Genomic DNA, 18,162 nt, shown 5'->3' with positions numbered 1-18,162 from the left:
CACCTAAAAGGACTAATACACTTAAAATAATTAATTTCTAGTGATGAAAGAAAGCCACTAAAATAAGAATGAGCTTTCACAGACAATGAATATACTCTGGATCTTCTTTTTGTGACCAGGAGGATTGTCCTATATAGTTACTTTGGTATTAGAACTTGAAGTAACAACGTAGTAGGTTTTGAGTGTTCTCCTGTATCAATAGATATGATGAAAAGCTACTTTTCCTTATTTAATGCAAAGAATGGAACATGGAATTTGTTGGAGGTCTTTCCTTTTCAGGAAAAAAAAATGAGTTATGACTATCCCACTCATTGATGGAGTCAGAATTCATTGACATTGAGTTGGTTTGGGCATAAGAAAATCAATATGGATATGTAGTGAAGCAGGTGGAGTAACTGTTCTCAAGAAGAGTTTAGAGAAATGCCTGTCAGGAATGATCTCATAGAACTTTCTCCAGAGGTGTGATGGAGAACAGCGCAAAAGGTGGACTGTATGATCTCATGTTTCCTCTCAGTCTACAATTCTATGAGCTATGTGCTGTCTTGAAGCTAATTATGTTATAGACTCAGTAATTATTTGTCTACAGAGTAGTCCAGTGCAACAAATCTCATGTCTTATTGGGCAATGCTTATACAATCAGGTAAATTCTTTTACTGACTGAAATGACACACGTCTTGGACTACTTCCTTCACATTCTAAGGTTTTACTCAGCGTTACATACCTGCAACACTAATTGTTGGGATACGTGCACATGTGTGCACAGAACTGTGTTCTAAAGTAAACATACTATCCTTACAAGAAAGTGTCTAAGAAAACATTAGCCACTTATTTCTGATATATTTTGAATTACCATTGAATTTCCATTTCCAGCACTGTCACTCTTAGATGCAGCTAAACACAGCAGAGTAGGAAAAATCTCTCTTTGTCCCTTTCTCCTTGTGCATTGTAATTCAAATGAAGCCATCAGAAAAGACATTTTGTACTGTACACGAAGCCATCCAAGACATCAGTACAGGGGAAAACAGTTTTCTTGATAATGTGATTTTTTTTACCAGGGTGCTTGGTTTGTAAGTGTACTTTTCTTTCTTCTTCAAAGATCTGCAAGTTTATACCAGAAAAAGGCTGAGAAATGTGAAGGGGAGAAAGAACACATTTTAAATCTTGAAGCTGTCATCAGTGCAGTACTTTTCATAAACAGGACACTTTGAAGTAGGAGATGTATATTTGTACAAGTTTATACAACATCTAGGAAAGTAGGCCTTTAATTTGCAGTGAGGACTCTGAACTATTAGGTTATAATTATTTAAAAATATTATAGTTGTGTCTCCATCTCTGTGTACTTTTTCTTTAAATCTCTAGGAACACTGCTGTTTATCACACCCAGCAGCTGCTTAATGTTGGTGTCAGAGGGGGCTGCAAGGCCACAAACTCGTTCTGTCTCCTCTTATGGATAATTTACTGCTGTGTTTTCTCATTCAACCCTTCTTTTACTAGAAAAGGGGCACAGGGGAAACTTCTTTATCTGTAAAGAATGAATTTATCTGTGTGAAAACACAGTCTCCAGAAGGGTAAGAAGCCCTGTTTAAAGTCACAGAGGAGTATCCACATCATCAAAATGAGTGTCTGGAAGTCAAGCACAGGCTCCTTCTATAATGAGCATAGTTCATTACACATTTAAAAAATATGAGTACTTTGGATTTCAGCTGTAAAAACTACATGTGTTTGCTGTCTCTCCCTCGCATTGTCCCTTTTCTTCCTACCACTTTCCTCTAGATGATGGATTTGGATGATTCTTGATCATGTTTGTAAAAGCTACACAAAAGGTGCCCAGTGAGGCTGCACCAGGGAGACTCTGGGCTTTTGGCATACAAGGACAGCTGCGGTAGAGTTCACAACATTACAGAAGGGCTGAGGAAGAAAGGCATCTCTGAAGATTGTCTGGTCCACACCCTTTGCTCAGACCAGGGTCACCCAGAGGAGGATGTCCCATGAGGTTTGGAATATCTCCAAGGACAGACTCTTCATCCTCTCTGGGCAACCTGTGCCAGTGCTTATTTACAAGTGGAATTATTGAATCCATACTCATACAACTATTAAATCTATTCAAATTAGATAAAACAACACATGTAACATGCCTATATTACACTTTCTACAAGTTCCATCTTAAATTAAAAAAAAAAAAAAGAAAGAACAAGAAAAAAAAGCACATTAGTTCTTGCAGAAAAGCAGCAATATTAGAGTACTGTTATATACAATGCAACAAAACAACACCCCAAGAAAGAAAAGAGACATGCTTGATTTAAAGAAGACAAAAAAGGAAGTACAAGTCCTTTGTTGGGGATTCATTTGAAAAGTGTACTCTAAAGGATAAGCAGATGCATTAGCACTGGCATTAAAATAATTTTATGTAAAACTGTGACAAGCTGCTTTTGTCACAAAATTAGCTGCCTTCAAAAAAATGTTTGTTATATTTTCCATAGGTGAAGTAATGCTTGAAGCTACTATTTGGACATAATTTCTGTAATAAAAAAAGGCTTCTGTTATTCAAATAAGTATTTGAATTCTGCTTTTCATTCTTTACTACCCTATGGTAGTTTTTTGCTAGCCTTTGAAAGACAATATTCTACATTTAAAATAAATTTTAAATCAGTTCATACTACCTAAGGGTCATAGTAAAGATTCTGTAGAATGAGAATGGAAGTATAATTGTGTGTGGCAAAGATTTTTCTCTGGTAAAAATTTTTATCTGTATACTGGAAATAAAAGAATATAATTGTGACAGCACATGCACAGCATCAGACTTGGGTTGCAAGGCAAAGGATCCAGGGCTTTCCTTTGTTATTCTGTTGGTCATATGTGTAACAATCAGCACAATCTTTCCCTCTGGAGGTAAGAAGGAGAGAAATGTAAAATGGAGAGGATGAAACCAGGATTCCCTTGTAAGGCCTTGAGCTCTGAGAGAGAATAAAATAGAGATAATACAATGTCATTCCCTTGTAAGGCCTTGAGCTCTGAGAGAGAATAAAATAGAGATAATACAATGTCATTGACTATTTTTTTAGTTTAATATATTATTTATTGTCCATGTTTCTGATACAAAGGTTTTACATAGAGTGCACATTACAAATTCCCTATAGGCTTCATTAAACTCCTTCGTTGTTTGAGCTATGATCCTGTTAAACTGAGATGTTTACGTCAAGCCTAGCTCCAACACTCTGAATTGTTCTCTTTTCTTCTGGTCAGTTTGCTGTGGGATCTCTTTTTATAACTAAAAACTATGATCGCAGCACTGACCGGCTATGTTCTATCAAAGCAAGTAGGGTGAGCTCTCTGGGAAATGAACATATCCATTGCCTACTTATTTTTATCACGGTTAGTATGTATGCAAGGGTTCCAAGGATACATTCATATACTTAGCTACTTGTGCATATATCTATACACGTGTATATATAATGTTATCTTAAAATGTTAACATTTTTCTGTCAGTTTTTTATAGTCCAGGGGCAGATTATTCCAAGTCACACATCAGCAATGCCCTTGCAGTGTTAGCCACTGTTATTTCCCATGAGTTGTTTGAAAGCACAAAGGTGTGTCTACAAAGCCCTTCAGTTGCACATCCCTAGGAATTATAGATACTATATATGCATATACATGCTAAATATATCTCTATGTACACATATTCTATGCACATGTGTTTGTATATACTTGTATATATGTACAGTGGGATGAGAACATTGTTGCCTCAGACGGCTATATTCTCTAGTAAAATTAACTCTTTTGCAACCTCTCTTTTTGTTAATTACTGAATGTGCAGATTTGACAGATGATATAGTTTATAGACTATTTCTAAATTAGAGAATTTCTAGACTTCTAGTTTAATTTACTTGTGCTTCATGTTACCTATATTGTATTGGTATAGAACACTAGAATGAGACTAGTATGGATTAAATAAAACCACGTTAAATTTAATAAAATAAAAACATATACACCCTTTGTACCACAAATAATTAGTCAGTGAAACTGCTTGACACAAGATACTGTGCATAATTCTCTAATAGAATATATATGACTAATTGTAATATCATGCATAATTGCATTAGCCAAGCTGGAAATGTAGAATGGACACCAATACTCATGACATAGGATAAAATATAAAATGTAAGCTTACTCATTTAACAGAGTACAAAGAAACATTTCCCAAAGACATGTGATTGCATGATTATCAATTATGTATTTAGGTAGGCATAGATTTTAAGTCCAGGACAAATTGTTCTGGTAATGTCATCTGATTATTGGATTAGTTTATATTTGTACTCCACTAGTCTAAATAGTCTAAAGATTTTGCTGATGATCCAAAGATGAGGTACAAAGATACTTCAAGTTGATGTAAAATTAAAATACCTTCTATGCAAAATTATTCATAATCGACAGCAGATACTACAGAGAAATAGTTACCATATAGGCATAAATTCTGAATTTATGCAAGTTATATATATATTCTTGTGATTTGTCATCTCCAAGGGAGTATATAATTTTATGACCTCATGCTGTATAAAAAATTTTTGGAGATATTCTTTAGCACTTGGGCTTTATCTGTGTCTGTTGTTTGATTTGAGCCTGATTCTTATTTTCCTTTCCATCTTTTACCAGCTTTGCTTCTTCTAATTTTCATTTTGTCCATTTATTCTTTTGTGTCTGCTTTATATCATCTTCTGTTGTTTTGTTTCTACATAATTATTTTTATCTATTCATCTATTCCTTATTCTATGACTCAAGGATTACTTAATTGCCAAAATCTTTCTTTACAATCATTTTCAAAGAGCACTCTGATCCTCTGGTCCTTGAGCTTCACCCTGTGTCTCTTTGCTGTGCTTTTTCCTACATTTACATTTCTCCACCTGTGGGATCATTAGCTTTCTCTCTGCCTCCATTTCACCAACTCAGCAATTATCTTTGTATTTTTTTGAGTTCTGCATGTATAGTCAGTGAATCAATAAGTGCTGGATTCTCATATGCAGAAGACTGAATTATTTTCTAAAATTCAAATCAAGCAAAGCTTTCCATCTCCCCTCCCTCTGCCTCTACTCTTCACAGACCGCAGGGCTTCTAGTGCAGCTCTCCATTTCATTTTCCAGACTCTTTTTTTCCCCTGATCCCTCTTCTCTCTCTAACCACACTAATAGGGTGCTCTGATTTTTTGCCTACTAGACCATTACCCCAAGTAATTCTGTCACAGAAAAGATTTTAGTATTATTTTTATCTAGGACAGGGATATTCATGGTATTAGAATGGTGTGAGAAGTCAGGTGTCTGGGCACAGCACCCGTTGGTGCAAAGACAAGAGGCAGCACGACATGAGAACATGGAGATGAAAGGCTCTCTCTTGCTCTTGGACCTAGCAAACTCTTTGATCACAGACTGGTTGTAGCAAGGAGAGACAGCATCAAATGCCCTTGATGATAGATTTTAAGATGTGGGTGGATAACGAACATCTGCCTTGATGCTTAGATCTGACCATAGGTCAATTTGATATTCATTTTATATCACATCCACCTAAGATAAGATATTCATCCCTCTCTTTCAATATTTTCTTTTACACTGTCTCTACTGAGATTTCTTTTTCCTCTTTCTCTCTTACAATCCATTTTTCCTGTTGCTTTATCAATTTTCTTATTTTCTTTTCTTTTACCTGATTCAGGATATATTTTCATGTCTTATGTGATATTTTATTTTAGTCTCTAATTTGCTTCTATCTTTCTTACAGTACTGACATGTGGTAATTGCTGAATTTGTTCCAGTGTCATGTAGTGTAAAAGGTTCCTCTTTAAATTACAGAAGTATGATTCTGATCTCATGTTGCTTAAAACCAATTCAGCTGATAATCTGAAAGGTATTTCTCTTGATTTATTGTTAGTACAATGAGGTCAAGCCCTTTGAACAAAGTATACCTGAAGCATTTCATTTTCTGTTTCAAATGCTCTCAAAACTGATTAAATAATATGATAGACTCTGCTAATTCTTATGATGTTTTACAAGGGAAGACAAAGCTTGACAATTTATTCTTTGGGGGACAATTTATTCTGTTGGGAGAATCAAGATTAATTTTAATTCCTAGACATAAGTGATCAAAATACCGATATTTATTTATCAATTCCTTCAGACTTTTTCCATTACAAAGACTTTGCTGTCACAGGAATAGCAGTAGTTAGTGTTCTGTTCTACTATTTTTACCACAAGAGCAGCAACTATAACACTGAAAATCTTGTATTTCAGTTGCCTTATCCACTTGCAACTCAACTGTTTTGATCATCTTTATGCTTGACCTGACATATACATTTCACTCAAAAACTTCAATCTTCTCCTTTGGCAAAGATTATTTGTTCACAAGGTGTTAGCCATGGGGTTCAGACTTTGAACATTCTTTTATTTCTTAAGAAAGTTTTTTATGGTTTACTGTCAGATTTGTCTTGAAAGTCTTCCACAGTGGCTAGGTCTATTTAATATTTTGTCTTCAAAACTCAGTCCGTTCTCTCCTTATGTGGAATCAGGGCTTTTCCGCTTCCAGTGATAAATAGACGCATCTTTGTTGTATCAGCAGTGTCCTCAACTTAACTGCCTAGTCAAAAGTTATTTAATACACCAAATTCTCTTCTTTTGAAGATACCTGTATCTCTTCAGCAAGCCTTAGATTTTTTTATCAAACTGTAGATTAAAAACAAAAGTTTATATCTTTGCAATTAATATCTTTTAACTGATATATTGCTCAATAAAAATCAGTCATTTAGAACTGGCAACAGGTTTGAGATGGCTGATCCCCAAATTCTTAGGTATATTAAAAAAATGTTTTGCAAAAAGTTCTGCAAGAGAAGCTAATGAGTTTCAGATAGCCTTTGATTGAAACAAGAGTACTCTGTATGCACAATATTTGAATGGATGTGGAGCTACTTCCAAAGATCTCTAGTAATTGTGAAGAAACATCTGAACTTATTTGCTATAGCTGTAGATTTTATAGATTATGTTTATAAGAAGTTCTTAAATAGCATAATGAGTTTCATTTTAATACTTATGAACATGATGATATTATTACATATTAAATGCAGTGTGTTAGTGATAGGGACAAAGTCAGGATTAGGAAATGGAGGTTCACAGTATCAGAATGCAGGGTGTGAACAGAGCCAAGGACTCTTCTCCTGTCTGATATGCAAAATATGTAAAAATTTTGTGCCTCAAACTGAGTCTTTAGTAGATGACTTTTTGGAAATCAGTCTGCTCCACCCAGTGAATGGTTAAAGGAGAAATCTGAGTAATGAGCTTGAATGCCGTGTACTCAGGTATAACATTTATTTTCACCTGTGTTTGCAAAAAGATCAATTAGAGACTTTTAAAGTTTTTTTTATTTAGAGAACTTTGAAAAGGCATTAAAAATAGGAAATAGTGGGAAATAAACTAATAGATTTTCCTCCAAAATAACCTATGTGTATTGAATGGATATATATAAGAGAAAGTAAGCTTCAAGAGTACTCAAGTTTGTCTAGTTGTCTCAGAGCAGCAGAATTCACTTCCTACAGCAACCAGTAGTGCAGCTACTAACTGTGCTTGCACTAAGGTGTTGTGATTTGATTTAGAACCAATCACTATGACTTTTAGATAACTGGAAACCACACAGCTTACTTCCCAATCTATCCGTCTTGCCATTGTTGGTGTATTTGGTGATAGAAGTCTTTCTACCAGCCACAAAGACTAGAAGCCTTAGAAATATCCATCCGTAGCACAAAAGAGAGCCTGAGGGAACCATGGAGCTGTCTGGTTTGACCACTGAACAGTGTGTCATATTTTTAAAATAAAGAAAATTAAATAAATAAAGTTCCCTTAGACCAGATGTCCTGTTGGGAGAAATGTGTAACTTCCTGCTTACAAAGAAGCTGTACTGCAGAACCTCCCCCCTACCGCCACCTGTATTTCAAAAATAATGCTGGGAAAAAATCAGAAAATACATTTTTTATACACAATATACAATTGCAGAAATGTCAGAAAGGGAAAAAAGAAGGTCCACCAAACCCTAATAAAACCTGACTTGTTATACATACAGAACAAATCATAAAAATTACCTTTCTCATGCTACTATAAATGAGAAGTTTTTGTAGAAAGAAGAATAAAATTGACAGAGCATGACAATGCTTCTTAGAATAAAGTGCTTTTAAAAAAATCTCACTACAGATAATGTACTAGGTTGTCTGTCTGATGTTACAACAGTTTTCAAGATCTTAATGTACTAGGTTGTCTGTCTGATGTTACAACAGTTTTCAAGATCTTACTGAAACAAAAAGCAGTGTATAAATATTTCCAAAAAATTTTACCAATAAATAGGCAGCATTAACTGACAATGTACTTATATTATTCATGAAAGTGAGGAATTTCACCACAGATTTAGACTACAATTCAGACTTCTTATATAAGCAGTTGCTAAACTACTGCTACAGATTTTTGTGATAACTAATTATTAAAGCACCAGTGCAGTGCAGTGTTTACTTTAAAGTCAAGCAAGTAAAAAAATAAATAAGATATTACAGAGAGATTTGACAACTTAAGAAACAATACAGTTTTTGATTTCCTAATCAAAACTGCTTCTGTTGCCATCATGAACAAACCAGCAAATAAGGCATGACAATGAAAGTCAAGACTTAATAAGTTATCAGGAATGGGAACATTAATAATTATAAATTCCAAAGTCAACTACAACTGCATTGGTGCAACAGGAAACCAGGATTAAACTCAGGTAGTATGAGTTAAAGGAGTCTTTCTAAATGTCTTATAAATAAGTCAAGTCTTAAAAAAAGGATGCATGCAAACCACGGGGTTTTTTTCTCTAATTTCTTAGCTTTTCTAAATTGCACTAGGAATCACATATTATTTGTAGAAGTAGCGCTATGGCAACAGTAAAGATCAAAGCATGTGAGGAGGGCAACATTTCTGAAGCAAATTATATCTCCTGTAGCAAACATGAAAGAGAGGAAAAAAAAAATCCAGAAAAAAAATCCAGAAAAAACTCCACTCTGGCTAGTAGTTCATTAAATTCCACCATGTCTCTCAAACATCTGAATTCTTGTTTCAGCCAACCTAGCAAAGATATATGTTCTTTCCTTACAAATCTTGCTCCTCCATTTTTGTTTAATTCATAGAGATTTTTTCTTGTTTCCTTACCCACATTTTATTGTATGGAAGAATTCTGAAAAGCAACTGTAAAATTCATGGTAGTGCTAATTATATACTTCATTGTGCAAAATAGAAGAAAAGTCACATGAATTTAAAGGTTGACAGATGAACAACACTTTTTCAAGGAAAAAAATACTTAACTAGTCAAATCGCTCTGAAATTCTAAGGTAATTATTCAGTTTGAATACAGCAGATAATTCGTGGGTAGTATTCTAATTATTTATTTTATTCAAGTGTTTTTATTGTAATATAATTGTATTATGTTTTATTAGATCCCTTGAAACTCATCAAGCTCTTGATTATGTTGTATGCCTATGCCATGAATATATGGGAAAAGAAAGAGATCTCTGTGTCTCACTGGAGAAACATCTTTTCTATCTTTTCTACCTAATCCTTTCCTCATATTTAGCAATCTGAAAAGATCAGGTGTTCACTCCATCTTAATGTCTGAGCCTAACCTTTAGACTGGGAACATTTCATCTGGAAAACTGACATTATGGATATTTAACATTCCATGAAACTTTCCCTCACAGGTCACAGAAAACATAAAGTGCTTGTTAACTTCCAGAAAGGATGAAGAGAAATAACTGCAACTGTGTATGGATTTTGCATTTGACTGGAAGTCTGACATCAAGGTATGTCATCCTGTAAAGGAGCTTTCACAACCTTCTTTTATTTCTGCCTGCTCTCAGAATTGCATACTGTCCTTCCAGGCAGCAGACTGTGTGGGATAAGCAATACTGTCTACAATTCAAGCAACAATTAGGACAGGTCCGTGCTCCTGCTGGTACATATAAACATGTTACAACAGAGGCACAAGGACATGAGAAGACCCTTTGGAGGGTCCTGCCACTCAAAAGAAGAGCAAGACTCACATCATCTACTCACAGCAATTCCTAGCCTGAACTGTTCCTCCCAAACTGTGCCCAGATGGCTCAGGTCAAATCTCAGGAGGAGAATGTGCTGAGGAGGACGTGCAAGTTCATGCTCTGAGAGCATCTTTCCTTCTCCTTGGTTGGTTTCCTAGAATAGCCCCAGATTCCCAACATCTCAGCCCCCTAATATTTTCTTCATATCCTGATTAATTGAAAGTAAAATTACGGATTGTTGCTTGCATGATACAAGCAACATTTCCCTACCTTATGTCAGCATTCAAAACAATTTTTCTAGACTAGATGTTTCATTAATTTTGCCCTTGGTAAATAGGTGAGTATGGAGCAATCAAGCAGTAAATATAATGATCAGTATGTAATTATTGTTCTTTTAAAATACAATTCCTAGACATGCAAAAGTAGCAAACCAGAGAAATTAATAAATTGGGAAAAAAAATTATACAACCAGTATCTACTTAACCAGAATAAATCTTCATTTTATCACTCATTGTTAGTGAAATCCCTTCTTGTGGCTTGTCATCATTATTTATTTATCTATCTTCTTTTCTCTTTCATTTTCTGTCTCTGTTCAGTACTCAACATGTAGGCACATATATAGACATTTTTCTTATCTTTTTTTAATTAATTTCCTAAGAATTCCTAACATTTGAACTTTTGACAACTACTGGAAATAAAGAAGACTTACTTAAAGGTCTTAAATCAGGTTTTACCATAAGACCGTTACATCTCCTTATATGCAGAGAAAATAGGAAGGCTGTATGTTGATATGGAGAGGTGCACATCTTATTTTGAAACTTTCCTTTTCAGCTGTCAAATGTAAATACATAGAGAAAATTAATCAGCAAAATGAAATCTGCTTTTTCTCTAGTCAAAAGAAAGAAAAAAAATCATGCTTAGTTTCAGTTTAATCAATTTAATTATTTTTTCTGGAAATACGTTAATTTTGTAGTATTGCATACAAACTATTTTTAAAAAATCTAAGAAAAAAAGAATAAATCAAATAATTATTTAAAACCTGACATCTATTTTTCACTTGGTTATTGGAAACTTAAAACCAAAGGAAAATTCTACTATCTGGCTTTGGATTTATTATTTAAATGAAGTATTCAGAAAAAAAAAAAGAGAACATATAACAGTTTAAAACACACAAAACTCCAAATATGAAGAAACTTTCTACTAAATACGTGTCTATCAAAGAAGAATCAGAAATTAAGGATTTATATTGAATGTATTTGAAAAATCTAATTCACATGAGATTTATGAACTTCCCATACCAGATCTTTTCCAGCTGAGTCAGTTCTCAGAATATGGTGATGGAAAAAGTTTGGACACTACCATTTTCTACAACTGCTGGCTCCAGAAAGAAGAACTGGCAGAATAATCAGAACATAAATGACTTTTCTACTTCAAAACTAGTACTAAATCAGGAGCAACCCCAGGCTGCTGGGTTCAGGCCTCCATTACCCAAAGCAACCACATAATACAAAGCTGTTGCTTCTAGGTACAAATTGATATTGATATTCAGGCATCCAACCAAATGGACTTTGAAGTCTGCAGTAGTATAGCTTTTAAATTTATGATTTCCAAGGTTTCTCTTATAACTATCCTATAGTACTGCATGCTATTCCAAATGCATGGACTTCTACATCAGTGCAAGTGAGAAACACTATTGAAGAGTATTCCGACTTTTTCTAGCACAGTTTAACTTGCAGAATGTAAGGATCAAGATCTAACTGCAAACACTGGAACAGTTTTTGCCCCACAGGGCTCTATATGCTTATTATTGGATTTCTCACCATTAAGGAGAGCATTGCTTGCTTTCAGTGAGTTTGTGTCAACATAGGTCCCACTCATTTCTACAGCGTAAAAAGAACTTTCAGATTTTAGCAACTCATAATGAGTATCCCGTTAACTGTGTCTCCCTCTGTCTCATCTGTGTCTTCAATGGGAACACACTAGCTAGAGGTGTTATGTACGTCAGGAAGAAATAAAAGAAATCTGTACAAAAAAATCTGTAAGCTTTCTACATAACGCAATTATTTATTATCCCATTAAAATATGCAAATAAATAATTCCTAATCAAAATATGCCCTAAGTCAAGACTTCCCATTAAAACAAACCATCCCATAAATTTTTGATTGGGGAAAGGAAAATGTTTCAGACAAGAATTTTTCTTTCTATCTCTGCAGTGTTTATCACGCTGCCCAAAACTGTTGGCATCCCAATTCCTTTGTGTTTCCCTAGTGAGTATATAATGACTTCACATAAACAGTTCATCTTCCTTATAGCTACTGATAAAATTCTAAAATTCCTTTTCATTTAGCTGTCAGCTAAAAGTATTTATCCAGCTCCTGGTTTTAAAGGTTGCATAATCCCTTAAGAATAACAGTAGTATAGGCACCTGTGTCACACCAATTTTTAAGCCAGAGGTTCTTCTAGGCAAATATGCTTTTCATTGCTTCTTGATCTCCTGCAAAGTCAGCTAAGCTTCCATGTGGATTGTTCCTCAGGGTAAGATTAAAAAGAACAGAAAATATGCTTTACTTTAAAGCTGTTGATTCTGCTGGAACTCTACAGTAATGAGCAAATTGTGCGTTGAGGGGAAAAAACCAAACAGTTGCATGGAGGAAAGAAGATATACTAACTTAGCCAGTAATGACAATTATCTGTTTAGAAATTACATTTGTATTCAGTACATACTTTTTCCTTATTACTTCTCTTCTGCTTTATTGTTGACCTAACCTCTTACACTGGTGTTATTTATAAAAGCACACAAACCAGAGATTCATTTCTGGCAAAGAAGTCAGGAACTTGGGTCAAAGCATTTCTTCTGTCCTGTGCTGAAGCCAACTAAACTAACTTGCTTGTGATGGGACTGTACCACAGTAAACCAGGGGCTTCACAGGTCGTTTAATGTAGTTTTGGTTTAACGCTCCTCAGTAATGAATATTTCATAACTTCTCATGTTTCTGTGACAAAGAAGGAAATCAGTATTGCTACACAATTTTTTTTGTTACTATTATTTGATGAGATGGCTGTCATTTACAGAGAAAAACTGGTATGCCTTCATTAAGAGACACGAGAAAGTACTTTCAGTGTGAGTTATAACAATTCTATGCTTAATGGGCAATCATAATTGAAAATCTTCCACAGATTATTTATTAGCATATGTGAATATTATATATTATAGCTAACTAGACGAATTAAATATCCTCTTTCCTTATTTCCAGTCTGAGAAGATCTACTGAACATTTTGACGTTTCAGTCAAGGATAACAGAAAATGTGAGTGCTCATTAACAGATTTCAACCTTTATAACAGAAAAGAAAAAATGCAAACAGATTTTTACACATATTATTGGATACAAATATGTTGCCTGGGTCGCTGCTCTGTTTTTTATGCCATTTCTGTGCTGAGAGGGAGTATGGATGCGTGGACAAATATGACTGACAGTCAGAAGAGATATGTTTTGTGTTTTTCTCCACCACAGGAATCCTGGAAGCTCCTTTAAAGGCCATCTGACACATTTGTGTCAAAACCTTTTCCAGCTACATGTGATTTTTGGCCCTTAAAACAAGTGTCAGGCTTGTGGTGGAGTCTATTACAAGTGCAGATATTGAGGATAGATGTGATGAAAGACCTGTTCATAAAGACACTCTGTCTAACAAGATTTCAAGCAGCTCTGAGTAGGACAGATGCACAAGGAAAAGTAACCACAGATGGGCAGTCTTTGCACCAGAGATGGGCATTTTTGGTGTGAGTTTGATTTTGAGCATGAGGCAAAGCACTAAGTGTGCTTGACACCCTCAGTACCCGGGCACATGCTGCCTGGAGAGAGGAAGAAGCTTATGGTGCTGACTTTTGGGAGCAGCATGAACCAAGTGGGCTCAGACTGCCCATGGATCAACACTGCTGAGGGTTCATGCTTAGGGTTCATATCCTGCACAGCCAGGGTTCTTGAACACCTTCAAATGGGCTCCAACCCCCTGGGGAATCTCCATTGGGAACATCCATTAGCAAGACAGAGAAATTCCTGAGCATATTTATACCTCTGTGGATAGTAAACCCATACCTCAGTGCATTATTTGGGGTGATGTCTTCATGGGACCACTGACAGGAACTCCTCATTTTAAACACTTGAAAGAAAGAGGGAATTGTTGGTTCCTATCCCAAATGCAATAACCAAGTGTTTACAGCACTGAGAAAACATTATTCACCTCCACACGTGCCCTAATCCCTAGGCCATAATGAAATAATATAGCCAACCACCACCACTCTTTTTAAAACTACCAGTGAAAGAAAAAAAGGAAAGAAAGAGAAAGAAGGTTTGGGAAGGGAAGGTTTGGTGAGGGAGGGTTTGGGAAAGTTGAAGGGAAGGTAAGGAAGGGAGGAAAGAAAAGAGGAAAGAAGGAGAGAAAGAAAGAAGGAGAGACAGAAAGAAGGAGAGAAAGAGAGAGAGAAAGAGAGAAAGAAAGAGAAAGGAAAGAAAGAAAGAAAAGAAAGAAGGAAAGAAAAAGAAAAAAGAAAGAAAGAAAAATAGAAAGAGAGAGAAAGAAAGAAAGAAGGAAAGAAAGAGAAAGAAAGAAAGAAGGAAAGAAAGGAAGAAAGAAATGAAGAAAGGAAGAAAGAAAGAAAGGAAGCAAGCAAGAAAGAAAGAAGCAAAGAAAGAAGGAAAGAAGGAAAGAGAAAGAAAGAAAGAAAGAAAGACAGAAACTTACTTCTCAGGGACATTAAGGACATGGGAGGAAGATGTAAGTATGTAAACTTGCAGGTTGCTGGTTTATATCACTGTCTCAGGGCAGTAGTTTTCACTCAGGTAAGAATCCAGAGTAAAATAATAATACAGACGAACTTGGTATCTCAAGCAAAACTAATTCTTGGAATTGAATGATTAAAACATTGGACCTGTAATGTCTAAGCGAGTTCTTGAAGACAGAATTTCTTTGCCACCAATGAATTTCCTGAATAGTAACAGTATCAGCAATAGTTTCAGTATTTACTTAGGCAGTCTGTTGTAGATGGTGGTGATTTATTATGTGATATAATTAGTGTCACCTTGTGCTGAACAAGATAGTATTGAAGTCAACAAGTCATAACAGTCACTGATACAACATTGGTGTATTACTTTAACACTCTAGAAAGGTAAAGATAAGACAGTGAGGGTAACTGATTTCGTAAAGAGTAGTTTGCAATGAAAACAACTGCTTGTAGTCTAGAAAGCACATCAAATGGAGCCTAATTCAGACATGTTTGTGCTTTCATCTCTTCACTCTGTTTGCCTTTAGGCAACACTAGTTTTACTAGATACCAAAACTCATTCCATGCTCAATACAGAAACACTCCAAACAAATTGAAGTGTAATTTCCTATATTTTGATCAATAATCTCAACAAACCCACAAGTGTTACATCTCAGTGACAACCCATAAGAACTAAAACACAATACAAGCTCTGTTTAAAGTATTTGTACAGTAGATTCTCATGTCGGACAAATGAGCGGGAGGAAATTCAGCTAAGCACTTCCTAGTTCCTAGATCTGGCTGTGTGTCCAGGTTAAGTCTCTCTTACTGGCTATTCCTGTTGCTGCTGATTTCCCTGTATGTTATTGCTTATACATACACTGAATAGGAAATGCTGATACATCTTCATCTCATAGGCTAAGAACACTGTTTATGATCCTCTAATCTCTAAATCATGTCCTTTGGATACACACAGGTTTTACTAATGCTTCTCAATAGCATTCTATACCCTTCCTAGTGAATTTGGTGACCTTAAAGGAGTTGCATTTTCAGGAAATACTGAGCATTTGTCACAAGAGTATCTAACATTTTTGTAAAAATATAGATGCTCATAATTATCAGGCTTCTGCATAACAGCCTGAAATATCATATTTTGTGCAGAATATTCTACAATTCTACAAAGAACCATGCATTTCACACTAAATGAAAGTAAAAATTAAAAGAGGACAATAAAAGCATAAACTGTGTATATGCTCACTGTGGTAATACTATTGAGTAAGATGAAAATAAAATTGTAGTGTTTTTGATGATGTACTAAAGGAACAACACTAGCAGAAGGTTAATTAATAAGGAGATTTCAATAACAAACTCCATAACATAGTTCAGATTCAAGTATTGTGTTATCTTAATAGCAAATTTAAAAGGTTTTTCTTTCACAACTGATTTACATAGCTTCATCTCTTATATTTCCCAACAGATTTCAAATTTTCTGGTTCACTGGCTAAGCCAAAATGACACATTACTTACTATATATTGCACCAACCAGAAAACATTACTTGTCTATTTATCTAAATACCCAGAGTCTTTTAAATTTTCTTTGTTTGGGATTTATTTTTTTATTAAAAAAATCTACTTGCCCATTTATTAAACTTTTCCTTTTTTATAGTTCTGTCCTCTAAATTATTTTTTTTTCTCCTCTCAGTGATTTGTCCAGTGACAATTTTAGAAAGAGGCATTGTGAGATATCAAATTTAAATTTAATAAATTTAAATCAATTTTTATTAATTTAATATATTTTTATAATTTAAATCAATTCTTTGTCTTTCATTTTCATAATTAAGACATTTGAAGAAAGAGGTTTGCTTATGTGTGACAAAAGAAGAGATGGAAGATGAACATAGATATAACACAGAATAAATGACCCAGTCTTCAAGTAGGCTCGGTAGCTTGTCTTTCCTTTCCTTATCATGGAAACAGATGAGGTCTTGAAAACATTTTTGCTTTGAAGATATTAAAGATAGAACATGATAAATCCAAGAAGCATAGACTAGCCGTGAATATATTGAAGCTAACGATAGAAGGTCAGTAATGATCAAAGGAGAGAGGCTCAAGGTAGGAAAAAATTCTGCAGCTGTAACTAGGAAATAAATGGAGAGCATCAACTGATTGGATCACTAGGTCCTCGAACATCTTTCTCTGTTAAATGGCTTCACTGACATTTCAGTTAAGTGATCTGGGTAGATTGTCTGTGGCTGCTAAACACTGTAGTTTCCTTAAAGCTAAGACATCTCTCTCAGTGAAGATGCTGTTGTCAGTCAGGCGTGAGTAGTAGTGATGCAATCCGAGATGTTTTCTACAGTTACACCGATTTCTTGCCTGAATGATAATCTTGATAGCTTGTTTCCTTCTGCTGTCAAAGACCTCAGTAACAGACTATCACAGTTTAAAGCTCTTCCCTTCATTTTGTTTCTGAAGTGTCTGCTTTTACTTGTGTTCCAGTCATGGTCAACCTGCAAGAAGCTCTTTTTTTGAATAATAGATTAGAGATGTTCAGGAAATAGCTGCACTTCTTCATATTGATATTTCTTTATCAATCTTTTCCCTTCTGTCCCCACCTTAAAAAGAACATCTTTTTGTGTATTCTCTCGAGTAAATAAATAAGACTCATGTTTGTGCCAAGAAGGGTATAAGGCTGGACATTCACATGCTTCATGGGAAATTCTTCAAGAAAAGCACATAGAAAAGTCTGAGAATAGCCATCACTAGTAAAAGAATATCAGCAACGAATACACTTTAGGTATCTTGCTCTTTCTTAAATGCTTACTGGAGGATAAGGCACGCTAAAGTTAAATATTAAGGCTGCAAATGAGAGCATAGTCAGAGCATGGGAGAGAACACTGGAGTTACACAGTAACTCAGTTTCCATGGGACTTGGACAATTCAGCCTTAACTCATGCAACGCAAGCCAGCAACAGCCTCAATCACATGTTTACTCTGCCTCAGGGGTGCAGCAGATCTGAACTTGTGATGGAGTGGTTTGGGGCGACTTGTGTGGCAAGTGCTATGAAATAGGTCATAGGGTAAGAGATCTCTTTTATGTGAAATTTAGGTACTGAGAATTACAGCTAAATGAAATTGGAGTACTGTCTTGAAATAAAGTACTTTTACTATTTCACAATAACTGGCTTAATCAACAACCTCTGACATCTTACCTAAAAATCAGCCCTTTCTTTTACCTTATAACAGAAGATTGAAATGAAATTACAGTCATACTTTGTTTACAACTGAATTTCCTCATGAATGCCAAACAATTTTTGCAGT

General features: G+C 35.1%; 1 long non-coding RNA gene across 1 annotated transcript in view; it reads left to right on the top strand.

Moving 5' to 3' along the window:
• LOC116784696 overlaps positions 1-18,162 on the top strand; it is a 125,792-nt gene that overhangs the window by 64,897 nt on the left and 42,733 nt on the right. Inside the window, exons 3-4 of the long non-coding RNA XR_004356208.1 lie at positions 9,746-9,847; positions 13,336-13,388. This is a non-coding gene — a long non-coding RNA (uncharacterized LOC116784696). The remainder of the gene's footprint in view (positions 1-9,745; positions 9,848-13,335; positions 13,389-18,162) is intronic.

This window comes from Chiroxiphia lanceolata, chromosome 3 (assembly GCF_009829145.1).
Source record: "Chiroxiphia lanceolata isolate bChiLan1 chromosome 3, bChiLan1.pri, whole genome shotgun sequence".
In the NCBI taxonomy this organism is placed as follows: Eukaryota; Metazoa; Chordata; class Aves; order Passeriformes; family Pipridae; genus Chiroxiphia; species Chiroxiphia lanceolata.
The sequence above is the reverse complement of the archived record's forward strand: the minus strand, read 5'-3'. Positions and strand labels throughout refer to the sequence as shown.